Source organism: Alligator sinensis, unplaced genomic scaffold (assembly GCF_000455745.1).
Source record: "Alligator sinensis unplaced genomic scaffold, ASM45574v1 scaffold149_1, whole genome shotgun sequence".
Taxonomy (NCBI): domain Eukaryota; kingdom Metazoa; phylum Chordata; order Crocodylia; family Alligatoridae; genus Alligator; species Alligator sinensis.
Genome location: NW_005842823.1, coordinates 106,153 through 120,105, shown reverse-complemented (window position 1 = coordinate 120,105; position 13,953 = coordinate 106,153).

The window sequence follows — 13,953 nt, the reverse complement described above, 5'->3', positions numbered from 1 at the left end:
CCCCCCCCACCTCATAAGGTCCTTAAAGGGCTTCTTATTGAAGCCACAAGTGAGTCCCCTTCCCCCCAGAGATCTGCTGCACGGGGCCCCTCGCTCTCCGCCGGCCTCTTCCCCGCTCAGTTTCTTTAATTGGGCAGCCCTAATGAAGGCACTTGGCTCAATTGCTTCCTTCCTGGCATTCCAGCCTGGCCTGGCCTGCCATCGGGACAGAGCCGCTATTGCAACCAGGGGTTTCCCTGGGAGACTTCAAAGCCTGCGGGTGGGCACAAGGTGGGAGCTGGAGCTTGAAGCTGCTGCCAGAGGGTACTGGAGAGGAGGGCGGGTGCAATCTCAGAGCAAGCCCAGGAAGGCATCAACTCTCCGGGGGCTGTTTCTGCCCCTGGGTCTTCACGGGCCTGCCTCCAGCTCTCCCTGCAGTGGCCGGCGTGTCTCCAGACTGCTCCTAGGAGCCCGTGGCTTCCATGCTCATGGCAAGACCCCTCATCAGACAGCCTTTGCCTTCTGCAGCACTTGCAATATCCACGTGCTCTTCCAGGGCAGCCCACAGTGCGGTGCGTGGCAGCTGCAGCCGGATCAGAGCCTCACTCCTGATAGAGGCGGTGAAAGATGTTCCTAGCCGTGGCCGGGCCCTGAAGGGCCAGGTGCAGAGGATCCAGGAGCACCCCCAGGCTATGCCAACACCTCTGTCTTGTCTGGCTTCAAAAATTCAACTTCCCCCCCAAAGTGGAGTGAGCATCCCTGGGTGAGGGTGGCAGAGGCGTCCAGGGGCAGCATCACGTGCCCTGTATCATCATGCTCCATCCTGGTTCTTCTACCCTTTGCTTTTCTGGCCAAAACCAGTGCCCGCCACGGGGCCGTCTGTGAAGACGCCTGGTTTTTTCTCTAGCTCCAAGGCTTCCAGGGGATGTGGGAGGCCCAGGGCCTTTCTGCAGGACTTGGGTGCATGAGACGGTGACAGACCACCCTCCTCCAGGCACTGGGCAGTTCTGTTTCCAATTACTCGATCCATGCAATGAGCCTTGCTGCATTGTGGCTTCCCGGATCAGCCCAGCACGTGCGTGCGTGGTTGTGTGGGCCTCAGGGCATATGTATGACAGAAGCATGTCAGCGCCCAAATGTATGCCTAGGAAATGACGGCACCCGTGATGTGTGCACCAGGGGCGGTGTGGGCGAGCACTGGCTGGAGGCACGTGTGTCTGAGGCACACGCGTGTGCTTGCACCCCGAGATGCTGTCTCCAGGGGGTGACACGCACCCCCCTCCTTTTCCCCACGAAGCCTTGAAGTTGTCTCCAGATTGCGTGGATCGCGCTGCTTCCTTCCTGTCCCTTGACATCTGATGTGAACGTTTTGGAGCCCAATAAAGCCCATCAACTGGAGGAAACCCAACCCCGCTCCCCGCCCTTCCCCCATCCTCCTCGGAGATCAAACGGCTTCTACTGGGAATAGAATTTCCTCCGACGAAATGAGGAAAATCTGTCGCTCAAGGCCCTCCAGCCAGCCGCTCTCGGCCCTGGGCTCGCACTCAGACCGGGTGCAGGTCCCCCTATGCTGCATGGGGTGGCAGGACAAGCACAACCAACCCACGGCTGCCCACCGTGCCAGGTGCATGGGCTCACCCAGAAAGGCAGGCAGGAAGGAGCAGGGCGCTGGTGCCAGAGCGGGGAGAGCCAGAGCTGGGGGCCTGGCACACAGAGCAGCACCGGTGACATGGGAGCCCCAGGACCTCTCTGCGGCGCTCAGGAAATGGGCCCCCAAGCTGGTTCCCAGGCAGCTGATTCCAGCCGTGGGGGCTCGGCTCCTTTCATCTGGAGCCAGGAGTGGAGCCGGCTCCTCGTCTCTCCCCAGCAGGGCTTTGAAAGCTCCCAGGTCGCTCCCAGATGCACTGCTGGGGTCCAGGAGCTGGGAGCTAGGTCTTCTCTGGGGCAGGGGTGGGGAGAATGGGGGAAAATGATCCCAGCTGGGGAGCAGAGACATCCAAGGGGGCAGCACAGGCCCTTGGGGAAGCTATTAGTGGGGTGAGGGGCAATGCAACAGGGAGGGAGACTGCCTCCACTCAAAACAGGAGGCCATGGGACACCAGCTCATGGAGGGGGTTGGGGGTGGCTCTGCCAAGGCTCCAGACTGGTTTCTAAGTGTGTCCAGGCTACATCTGCAAAGAGGGACACTTTTGCAAGCCTGCAAGGGACTTCCAAAGCAGTAAGTCCCAGCCATGGGGTGCTGATCTGTCCCACAGAGCTGCTGCCCACAGTGGGCACAGGCAAGGTTGGCTTCACCTTGTCCCATCTGGTTGGTTGGGTGGCATGATGGCCCTTTAAGGCAAAGCAGGCAGCTGTATTGGAGAAGCCCAGCTGTGGGCTCTTAGATCATGAGAGAGGTTTCAAAGCAGCTTAAAAACCCCAGAGGAGAGAGCAGAGGGGGAAGCCAGTAGGAAGTTTGGTACCAGAAGGGGCCAGGCTGCTGGACTGATCCCAAGGGCCCCTCCTGTCTGCCCAGGAAAGGGGCTGGTGGCTTTTGCTTGCTGGTTTGCGTGGTGCAAGCACCGGGGTATTATCTGAAGGACCGGTTGAGGATGCTTGGGCTGGGAGACAGCCCCTGCTTCCAGGCGGTGGAGAAGACGGGCAGCCTCAGCCCTCAGCTGTGGGGTTGGATCCCGAGCCCACACTATGGGCTAGTGTTTCAGCTGCTCCCAATTCAACATCAGCAGCTCCGGCAAAAATCCCAGGGGGAGCAGCGGCGTTTGGTCCCGTGATTCCCAGATCTCAGCACACAGGTGGGTGCTTCCCCCTGGCCCAGACAGAAGCGGGTGGAACTATTACCGTGAAAACCCCAAAGCATTTCTACAGGGGCCTGTGGCTAGGATGTGCCACGGGTCCAAGGATCAGAGTGCTATAAAGCTACAGCCTTTCCTGACCATAAATGATGCCTCTAGCAGTGGGTACAGGGGAGAAGCCGGTACCTTTTCCTGATGGTGTCGTGCTCCCTTCTTTCCAGCTGCAGCTGCGATGCCAGCATAGCCCCTGCCCCAGGCACTTGCAGAACAAAACCTTCCTTGTGTCTTTACTATGATGTTTTAGGTTCGTGCTGCCTATCCTCGTTCCCTGTAGACCCACGGCCACCTTTTCCTAGCGCTGCTGTGCCCAGCTGCACACAGCGGTGCGGAGATGATTGTGCCCTGGGGGGCCTGTCCTGTCCCCTGTCTGCCCCGTGCCTTCCTTGAGAACATGCAGAGGGGACGACTGATGGCTAAACAATCCCTGTCATGCTCAGGCTGGCTCCTACAGTGAGAGCTCGGGTCCGAGAGGCCACGCTCTGAGCTGGGGCACTCAGAATAGATGCTTAGGGGAGGTGTGAGCTCTCCCTTGCTGGAGGGGTTCAAGAAGAGGAGGGAGACCCACTGATTAGGGATGAACTAGGTTCAGGGGTGCCTGTTTTCTGCTGTGGGGATTTCTGGGCTTTGCTGGATGCCCTCTTCCCCATTCATCGGGGTATTTTTAAGCCTCCCCCAGATGCACTGGGTGTTGGCTGCAGCCCAGGCTGGGGATGGCAACTGGTCTGTGCCAATACTTCTGCTGGCACCAAAACTGGAGGTTGAGTCTTGCCCCTCCACTCAGGGTCAAACCAATGGCCGTATTTGAGGTCAGGAAGGAATTTTATCCCCTGGTCAGACTGGCATGGACTTAATGTGGGGGTTGCTTTCCCCTGTAGCAGGGGCATGGCCTCTGCCTGGGATCTCTGGAGTATATATTAACAATCTTTTACAGCAGCAGGACGCTGGCAGTCGCAGTCTCCCTGCTTTCCCTGGAGCAGGGTTGGCTATGACATCTAGGGCTGCGTCAGGGTGGATGGTGGTCTTAGGAAGAGTTTAGATGATGGTTTGTCTGGGATGGTTTGGACAGGGCCGATCCTGCCTCAAGCAGGGGGTTGGACTCAAAGTGAGCTTTGCAGCCCCCTTCCAGCCCCACGGCTCTAGGATCCGATGATGTGGGAGCTCTTCCACCAACACCCATCTCCTATGCTGCGGGTTACAGCTGTAGACCTATTTGTCCTGTCGAATGCTTGGGCCAGGCCCACCACGTAACATAGTAACCCCTATTAATCGGGGAGGCTAGTGAGGACAAGGACAACTAAATACGGGTTACCGCTGTAGGATACGCCCCAATCCCGGACTACTGCAATGGGCTCCTTTAATGCACATCAACCTCCATCCAGGCTGCTATGCTTCAGGGTCGTGTGCGGATGGGTTCACCCTAATGCAGTCCACTGCAGGCAGGGACGAGGAGACGGACCCCGTGTGCTCACCCCTCCCTGGGCCAACTTCCCAGGACGTTGCGGGGATGGGACTGGGTGGGTTGAATGAGTAATGGCTGAGCAGAAACCAAGCAAGGAGGCTGAGTAAGCCTTTGCCTCACACTAGGGACCTGCTGATGTCAATGGGATGCTGGAGTGAGTAACCGCTCTGTGGTGTGCCTGGAACCAGCAGGATCCAGCCCACAGTGGGGCTTAGCAGCGTGTGTCCAGGAAGGAGAGCCAGAGAGATGCCTCTTTGCAAGGGGATGCTGCTACGTCACCTCGGGGAGACCCGGTCTGTATAGAGGGTCCCGGCAGGGGCGTTGAGTGGGAAGAACAGGGGTCCTTGAGCAGAGGGGAAGGGCAAGGTGACAAGGGGGACGAGACCAGGTAGCACCCCAGGCCTCTGGCTGAGAGGCATGATGGAGAGCTGGCACCAGTGAGGGGTTGGGCAGGAATGTCCAGGTACAGTGCTCTACCTTCAGGAGGTGTCCAGATGATGGATGGATGGATGGATGGATGGAGTGGGGTGTGTAGATGGACAGATGGATGGCTAGATAGAGCGTGCGGTGTACAGATGAGTAGCTAGAGTGGTGTGGATGGATGGATGGAGGCAAGAGTGGGTGGATGGATGGGCAGTGGGTGGGTGGGCAGATGGAAGTACAGACAGACAGGTGAGTAAATAGGCTAATGGATGGGTGGACGGATGAACAGACACAGAGGTGGGTGGATGGATGGAGGGAGGGCAGCTTGCACATTCTGCTTTGCCTGCAGCCTACTAACAATACCCATGCTCTGCTACGGAGATTTCCCCGGCTTGTGGGCTTTGCTGGTTGTCCCCTTCCCCTTCCTGCTATTTATGTCAGATCAGAAGTGTTTTAAACCTCCCTTAGAGCCATTGGGTGCTGGTTGCAGCCCAGCCTGGGGATGGTGACTAGGCTATTCCAGTGTTCCTGCTAGGACCAAACCCCGAGGGTCCTGGCTAGAGGGTCTTGCCTCTCCACTCAGGCTCAGACCGATGCCAGATCCGAGGTCAGGAGGGAATTTTACCCCCTGGTCAGATCAGTAGGGACTGGGTGGGGAAGGGGCACGCATGGGCTCTCTTAAGCAACCTTTCCTAGAAGCAGGACACTGGTGGCACGGCCCCCCCTGCTTTCCCCTTGGCAGGTTCAGGGGTGATGTCTTGTGTCATGTCAGGGGCGATGGTGGTTTTGCTAAGAAATTGGACACTGGGTTTGTCTGGGCTGGTTTGGACAGGGCTGATCCTGCCTCGGGCAGGGGGTTGGGCTAGATGTGAGCTCCGGGGGTCCCTTCCAGCCCCAGGTCCCTAGGATTATTTCTGGGATTGTTGGTTGTAGCCGGGACTGGTCTAAGGACACGGGCAGACCAGGTTCTTTGGGTAGATGTGATATCTTTTATTAGACCGACTAAAAAGTTGGAAAAAATGGTCTTGCCCACTTTCAGGCACAAACCCCCTTCTTCACACTCTCTCTATGCCTGAAGAAGCAGGTGTGCGCCCAAAAGCTTGCAAAGAACATTTTTTTTCCAACTATATAGTCAATCGAATAAAAGCTATCACATCTACCCTATGAACCTGGTCTGCTTAGGAGTCTTGCTGGCGTTCCTGGCAGCGCAGGGAGCTGGGTCCACAGAGAGGACATGACTGTCCCTGGGCCTGCATGGCAGTACTTGCATGTGATGTCTGCCCCTGGGGTCCCCTGCCCTTGACCTTGCAGAGCACACAGGGGCAAGAGCATTTGCTATGTTGTTCCCTGGAAGCCGATGACTCGGCATGGGATTCACCAGGCTTCTGCCGGCCGATGGGAGCCCGTTTCCCAACGCCCCGGCCACGACTGCCAGGAACTCAGCTATTGCTGCCTCTGAGTCACTGACCTCGGCTCAAGTCTCGAGCGAACTGCAGTGCCAGGAAACCACGGTGCTTTGGCTCCCGGTTGCCCCAGCCCCTGCTCGGGGGTTATACCCAAGTATTGCAGCATCCGTCGGCTTAGATGTGTGAGACCACAGCCCCACGGTGTCCGCACCCCCCTCCAGACACAAATTGCGGGGGGAGGGCTGCAAGAAGTGGAGAGAAAGCCTCTGGCTGATACCAAAATGCCCCCGCTCCTGGACAAAGCGGTGCAGGGAAGAAGGGCAGAGGTGCAGGGGGGAGCTCGCCGTGTCCCGGGACAGTGGGGTGAGACAGCCGGCCCAGCGAGCGGCTCGCTGCTGAGTCCTTCGGCCTGGGAGGCAGCGATGCATTGCCCACGTGGGTCTGCTTGCTCCTGCACCGGCCTCTTCTCTTTGCCTGTAAACTGGAAGCGAGGGCACGGGTGGGTGGATGGAGGGCAGGAGCTCTCTTCTGACTGCGGGGGATAGTCTCGCATCAAAAAGGGGACATGTGAACAGCATGGCATGTTCAGCCCCGGACCTCAGGACCCAGGCAGGCCTCTCTGGACCATGCTGGGGACCAGCTAGCAGGGGACTTGCCCGCCTTAGTCCAGAGGAAATGCTCGAGAGATGGGGAAGGGAGCAGGGGGTATCAGCTTTGTTCCCTCCAGGACCTGGGGCCTTTCCTGTGGATTTGTGGCCGTTGCACCAGTCCTTTCTCACAGACGGGCCCCAGAGGAGGGAGCTGCCCCGGCTCTTTTCGGGAGTGGAAACCCAGAGACGTGGAAACCCGGAGACCTCTGCTATGCAATGGGGTCCTGCACTGGGTGCCCCCATTCCCTCACCCTGCAGGGGTGAGTTTGGGCCCTAGGCCATGGGACGCTGCAGCCTAGCGGTTAAAGATGCCCATGGGAGAGCAGAGGCCAGGCAGCCTGGAGTGGGGCCCGGGATCCCCCCCCTGCACGATCCCATGCAAAGTGGACCGGCTCCAAGAGGAGCCAGGCTGAATCACGAGGATTAGCACGTGGAAAGGAACAGCTTCAAGGCGGTCGCGATGCACAGGCCAGGCTCACACCCAAGGCTATTCGGGAGACCCCAGGAAAAAACCACTGGCATTAGGTCGTGACTCAGTTTCCCTGCTCTCCACTCCACTGGCCAAGAGATGGTTCCCTCAAGGGAAATGGGTGGGAACACAGGAAGTTTGAACCTGAACTGTATCAAACTCCTCGACGCCAAGACATTAGGAGTGTGGAGCTTGCTTCGAAGCATGAGGATGGAGTCTGAGGACCCCAGGAGCTCTCCACCGGGCAGTGCATAGGTCTGGGTAGTCTTTGCTGTGTGTAGCTGCTCTGGCTCGTGTTTCCTGACTGCTAATATCCCAGTATACTGGTGTATAGTTTGGAGGAACTTGCTTTGGCTTCTCTTGGACTTCTCCAGATAAAATCAAAGCCCCCAGAGCTGGTTGGGGAGCACCCCGAGTGCTCCCATCCACCCAGGCGCTGCCTTTGCTCTCGGGGTCCACGTCACAATCAAAGCTCGGACCCTGTGAGCTACCTCCGTCACTGCTGGCGGGGTTGCTCCCCCCACCCAGCAGCGACTGCATTACATGGCTGTACATGTCCCACGCCGCAGCCCTGAGACAGTCGTGTCTCATGTCATATGCAACACACCTGGGGTTGTGGTGTGGGGCGTGTACAGCTCTCTGGGATCCAGGTGCAAGGGGGCGCAGACATCCCAGTGGGCTGCGCTCATAAGAGATGGCACATTGCTAAAGCTAACGAGCCTTCGCCACTGCTGAATGCAGCTCACAGCATGGCCGACTGGTGCCTCTTGGGTCTTGTGGGGACACCCACAGAAGCCGGCGTCGGCATCGGGGACGGGGCTGGCGAGCACCCGCAGAAGCCACCAGCAACATTGGCAGTGGGGACAGCCCTGTTAGGTGGGGCACGTGCCCCCCCATGCCCTCCCTACCAGTCACCTATAACTCAAGGTGACCTCCCCTGGTGCTGGGTTGATCACAGGAAGGCACAAGGCCTCCCCAGAGCCTTGCAGACTGCAAAGGCCTTGCTGCAAAGCCGGGAGCCCCCAGCCGCAGTGGGCGAGGGCGATAGGCCGGCCCCGGTGTCTGCGGCCGTGCTGGATCGCATGCTCCCGGGGAAGGAGCTGGGAGGCGTGCGTAGAGAGCCGGGAGCTTCTTGGCAGCGAGCACCAGGACACGGTGCCCATTCCTCTGAGCCCAGATGGGGGGGAAACAAGGAAAAAAAACACAACTTTCACACGGAGGAAGAAAACTCCAGGGAAGCAAAAGGAACCGGGGCTGTTGCAGCCTGCAGGCCGAAGGCAGGGCTGGCATCTGGGCACCACTGCCTTCGAGCTGGGAGCCCCCTCCCTGGGCACATCTGCTTGCACAGCTGTACGCTTCCCCTCGCTGCCATCGGACCTGCAGAGCTCCAGCTGCCCCTGCACCAGGCGGGAGCCGGGGTGAGTCCCTGCCCCCTGGCCGCCCACCCCTTGGTTCCCTTTTCCTCTCCCCCGGGGCGGGAGGGGGGAAGGGGAGCCTGCTGGAACATCTTTTAGTTCTTAAAGAGTTCAGCAAGTTCCAAGCACATTATGTCATTTTGACAAAGAAACGACTGGCGAGGCCATCCATCAAAGCCGCCGGCGGGCACATCAAAGGCTCCGGCGTGCCCCCCACCCCCATTTTTTTTTTTTGCAGCCGGGGCTCTCCGTGCACCCCCCCGCCCCAATATTCCCCGCAGTCGCCACAGCAACAGCACGCTACGGCGGATGCTTTGCATTTTTATTCGCACCACACATGGTTCCACTCCAGCCCGGAGATAACTAGAAAAACCTGTGAAACCAAAGCTGCTTCAGCGGCTATTCCTGGCCGCCTTTCATGCTCGCGATTTATGGACATCCGCCTGCCTTTTTCACGCAGGATGAAATGGAGGGGAGCTCTGGCCCTGTCACGGGAGGGTACAAACACCCTCCGATTTGGTGACTGCCGTCCTCTAGTGCATGGGACCCCCCCGTTGTCCCCATTGTCCCTCTTCGCCACGCGGGAAGGGAGGCCTGCGGCTGACAGAGGGATGAGCCCGCGGTGACGTGGTAGAGCTGTGCCCGGACCATGCCGCCTTTGCAGAGGCCACAGGCCAGCTGCTTTTTGCGTCAGGGAGGCGGTGATTGCAACGAAGCTCTGGGGTGGGCTCTGTCACCTGCCCATCCTCCTGCCCCTGCCCCAGGCACAGGGGTCAGCAACCAGTTAGCAGCTCGTGCCCCAGTCGCCAGATCCCATGCCGCCACCCCAGCTTGGGTGGGGGTTGGAGACGACCCTGGGGTCTGTATGTGTCCTGCGGCACTCTCCTTGGGTGCATACGGACACTGCTTGCCTTGCGGGAGAGAATCAGAGACTTGGAGAACATAAGGGTTGGACGGGGCCTTGGGAGGTCCCATCTAGGCCAACCCCCTGCTCCGAGCAGGACCAGCCCCAACTAGATCATCCCAGCCAAGGCTTTGTCTTAAAAGCCTCCAAGGATGGAGACTCCACCACCTCTCTGGGGAGCCTGTTTCAGCTCTTCACCGCCCGCTTCGTGAGAAAGCTTCTTCTAATATCTAACCTCAACTTCCCTTGCTGCAACTGGAGCCCATTGCTCCTTGTTCTGGCATCTGGTCCTGCTTAGAACGGTCCAGCTCCGTCCTCTTTGCAACCCCCCTGCAGGGAGTTGATGGCTCCTCACCAGTCATGTCCCCCAACCCCCAAACCATTTCATTGCTCTCCTGGACTCTGTCCAATTTGTCCACATCCTTTCTGTAGTGGGGGGCCCAAACTGGACTCCAGATGTGGCCTCTTCTGTGCTGAATAGAGGGGAAGAGTCACTGCCCTTGATCTGCTGGCACCGCTCCTACCAGTGCAGCCCAGGATGCCCTTAGCCTTCTTGGCACCAAGGGCACACTGCTGGCTCCTATTCAGCTTCTTGTCCCCTGTCACCCCCAGGTCCTTTTCTGCAGACCTGCTGCCCACCCAGCCATCCTCCAGCCTGTCCCGGTGCATGGGATTGCTCCGTCCTAAGCACAGGACTTTGCGCTTGTCCTTGCCAAACCTCAGGAGACTCCTTTTGACCCAATCCTCCAATGTGTGGAGCTCTCCCGACCCTCCAAATGTATCTACTACTCCCCAAAGCTTGGCGTCATCTGCTTTCCCTTTCACAACCTGCTGGCTCACCTCACTGGAAAGCCGCAGCCCAGTACATCCCAGCTCTGGCCCATGGGTCTACAAGGGGATGATCACTTTTCGGGAGAGAGGAGGAAGGTGAAGCAGAGCTCTCCACTCTGCTTAGTTATAAAGGAGGATTGAAAGGGGTTGGCATAGGTTTTTGGAGGGAAAGGGATGAACAAAAAAGCAGCAGGGAGTTCGCTGTCCCTACATTGCAGAACCAAGCGGAGGATGCTTGGTTTTCCCAGGTTTCTGGGTGTTGCTGGTTGCCCTATGGGGCTGGGAAGGAATCTGTTCCCCTTCCTCTTGCTACCAGTGTCAGGGTTTCTTTACTGCCTTTCTCGGTGTTGGCTGCCACCAAGGCCGGGGATTTTGTCTGGGACGGGCTGTGTCTACTTGGGGTCACACCAGTTACTGTATTTTGGTCAGGAAGGAGCTTTACCCCCTGGTACAGATTGGGGTGGGGGGTGCAGGGAGGGCTGCCTTTATAGGAAGGGACCAGTGCCCTCTTTCTTGGATTTCTCAAGCATATTTAACAACCACGCAGGCCGCTGATGGCCCTTGTACCTTGAAGTCCTCTTGGTGTCCTTGGGCAATGCACCTCGGGGTTTTAGGAAGAGGCCAGGCAAGGGTGCGTCGGGATGGTTTGGAAGGGCACAATCCTTCTCGGGACTGGGCATTACCTCCAGAGAGCCCCGCTAGCCTGGCTTTCCGGTGACTCTACCCAAGAGCAAGAAGCTATTTGCAAAGCGGTTCTGTGCCTTGCAGTCTTCCCGGAGCATCTTGGGCAGGGTCTTTCCAGGCCTTGGGGGTTAAAAACCACCATGGTTAAGGGCTCTGCCTCCCGGGGACTGGGACCTTGGTTATGTTGTCGTGACCCTCCGAGCTAGGCAGGTCTGCTAAGTCTGCAGCGAAAAGATTTTGAGGGCTTGAGCTGTCCTCCGAGCGGTGGGTAGCAGGGACAAGGCCTCTGGTCTGATGCCAGCCCCAGGGGTCTTCATGGGAGGTATGAACACACCATCTCGTTCTTTATGTACGTGTGAAAACCGGTGCGCTCCAACAGGCGTACTACAGGTTCAGCAAGGGCTGGGATCTGGCCGAGGGCTGGGAACACGCGCACGTGGATGTCAGCTGGCTTGTCCCAGATGTGCACGCACCCCATGAGGGCAGCTGGCAGCAGGCGGGTGTTGGGGCAGGAGGGACAGGTAGGTCCCCAGTCCCCAATGGTCCCACTGTGCACAGCGCACCCTGAGCTGGCCGCATCCCCAGTCAGCTGGCTGGGACCTGGGCCACGGGCCCTCGTGCACACAAGGGGTGTGTAGGCATGTACACGCAGGGCGCCTGGGGGGGGTCAGGTGGGCATCCACGCCAGGGCTGTTTGGGGCTTGCAGTACGTCTGCCTGGACCACAGCTGGGAGGTGGTTATTTCTGCCTTGCCATGACTCCGGGCTGGGATGGGAAGGAGACACAAGGCTCACGACCACACGTGCCCTGGCGCTTCCAGCCCGGCCTCCCCTCGGAGCGGGCCGTGGTTGTGGCCGTGGCTCCCGGGAGGCCACGGTGGGGGAGGGATGCAAAGCTGCTGCCCCGAGGTCCCAGCCAGGGACATTTCGGAGGGGTTTGCAGGACATCAGCACCACAGACCTGTCGGGAGCCACAAATGTGCCTCCACATGGAGCCCTTGAGCAACACCACAGGGTCCAGCCACGGGATCACGTATCACTGGTGCTGGGGCATGGGGGACCGGGGGGGTCTCCTGCGTGTCCCAAAGCATGGAGGGAAGCCGAGGAAAAGCACAGACTGACCAAGGGGAAAGGACACGAGACTCCTGCCGGGAAAGTCCCGGGACAGCAGAGCCACAAGGCTGGGGACAGCCTCCCCCTCTCCCTGCTCTGCTGCCATTGACAGGGGCTGGCAGAGCCCACGCAGAGATCAGCAAGATGCACCGCGGGCCCAACCCATCCCGGACGGACTCTGTGCCCAGGTCAATGTGGGGGCTCTGCCCATCAGCATGGCACCGAGGAGCTGCACAAAGGTCTACCCCCTGCAGGACAGGGCAGGGGCCCAGGACCCCCCGCTGTCCACGCCCTGCAACTGGGCATCCCAGCCTGCCAGCGCTGCAATGTCTCCCTCCATGGCAGGCCGCCCGGGGACACGCAGTGCTCCTGGAACCCGCCTTGCAGGGGGCACGTGCCCACGCTGCCGTGAGATGGGGCACCGTGTCACTGTGATGTCGGGTCCATGCAGATGACTCCCCTCTGAAATATCTGGCTTCCAACCGGCTCATGGGCATTACAGACACCAGCTTTGCACCCCCAAGGCAGCTCCAAACGTGCCCCCATGGCTCTAGTGCTCCTTGCACTGAGCTGACTGTGCCCCTGGCTGGGCGACCGAGTGTCTGTGTACTGCTCCTAATTCACTTGGGCTCATTGATTCCAACCAGAGCTTTGAGGGCCTTGGCTCTAGACTTCACTGCACCAAGTGAAGCCCTAGAAACCCTGGGCCTTGCCTTTGGGCACCAGAGATGACCAGCTCCCTTCTCTCCCAGTAGCTGAGCGCCGGCATAGCAGCAACTTCCCCCCGGGTCCCAATGGGCTTCCTCAGGGGTGACGGGTGGGTAAGGCTGTTACCAGCTGGGTTGCATGGAGGTGGGTTAGCAACGTGTGAGCTTCAGACTATGAAAGCTGCTACTACCTATATCTCCTATCTACTTTGGTTAGTCTAGAAGGTGCAAATCTCCCCCTCCTTCTACTAGTGAAGGACCCTCTCCACGGGCACATCAGTATGGGTCATAGGGTTTGGCCCTTCCCTGTAGCGGGGGCACGGCCTGTACCGGAGATCTCTGGAGTGTATATTAATAGCACCCATTTCTAGCAGCAGGACATTGCGGTCCCCCTTGCTTTCCCGGGGGCAGGTTGGGGTGCGGTGTCTCGTGTTGTGTCGGGGGGTGACAGTCATTTTGCTAAGAGGTCAGATGACGGATGGGCCTGGGGTGGTTTGGACAGGGCCGATCCCGTGTTGGGCAGGGGGGTGGACTAGATGTGACCTCTGCAGGCCTCTTCCAGCCCCACGGCTCTAGGTGACGTTCACCCCAGGGGAGAGGAGTATAAAGTCCAGGTAGAAGTGCTCAGTGGGTCCCACTACAAGCCCAGGAGCCTGCTTCGGCTCACCCGGAGGCCAGCTGGAGTCACCCGCCCTAGACCGGGTGCAGGTGCGAAGCAGGTACCTGCCGTGCCCTTGGCCAGCAGCACGTCTTCCCGAATGCATCCTTATAGCTCTTGGGCTTGATGGTCTCTTTGCTAACGTGTCCTTCCAAGGAGCTGCCGCTCCTGCCCTGGGAGACTGGGCGTTCTCCTGAAGCCACCGCATCCACCCTTGGACTTGGAGAAAGGGCCTCCCGGCCGGAGGCAACCAACGCTGCTCCATGTTTCCAGTCCCATCCGTTGCAGGTGAGAGACTTGGATGCAAGTCGGAGTCGGGCGGGCGCAGGTTGGCGCCCTATTGGCGCGGGGCCGGGGGCGCCGAGACGCTTCTTCCCCCCGGAGCCCAGGGAGCTGCCCCCGAC